Raw genomic sequence first — 762 nt, 5'->3', positions numbered from 1 at the left:
GCCGGTGGCTCAAGCCTGTAATCCCAGCACTTTGGGAGGCCGAGACGGGGTTTCACCGTGTTAGCCAGGATGGTCTCGATCTCCTGACCTCGTGATCCGCCCGTCTCGGCCTCCCAAAGTGCTGGGATTACAGGCTTGAGCCACCGCGCCCGGCCGCAACCACTTTCTTTATTCCTGGCTCTTCTGTTGTCTTTGAGACTAAGTCACAAGTGGAACAACAGCAGCAGCTAGAAGCAGCAGTGGATACTTTCTAGGGCCTACCACGGGGCCCACCACAGGCTCTCCCTTCACTCCTGGAGAGATCTAGATTGTTACTGCCATATATGAGCCATCTTGGTGGGAGAAGGTTGAAATTCAAGTCTCTAGACTGCTGATTATTGGATTATTTTTCTTTACTTTGGCACATTGATCTATCTAAAACAGATAGGAGAATCCTCCCCACAGGGTTCCACAGAGAGACTCCCAACTTGCAACTGTGCCCTCCATACTTTTCTGCCTTAGTTTTTCCCTCCTCATTCAGATACCACAGTACATCAGTGCAGAGTGTTACTCCATCTCCAGCCACCCTGCCCCTTTTACTAGATTGTTCCTAACTGGTTGATCTCCTCACTGTCCCATTGCAGGGCAGGAACTGATGCTAGGGGAGGGATGAGTCCTTGACCATCAATCAGAATGAGGAGGGATGCGCACACAGCATGAAGCAGACGAAATGCATTACAGCTGTAGTGTAAAGTGGAAGCTGTGGATTCCTATGTATGTTGT

Source organism: Theropithecus gelada, chromosome 5, assembly GCF_003255815.1.
Source record: "Theropithecus gelada isolate Dixy chromosome 5, Tgel_1.0, whole genome shotgun sequence".
Classification (NCBI taxonomy): domain Eukaryota; kingdom Metazoa; phylum Chordata; class Mammalia; order Primates; family Cercopithecidae; genus Theropithecus; species Theropithecus gelada.
Note: the sequence above shows the minus strand (reverse complement) of the source record.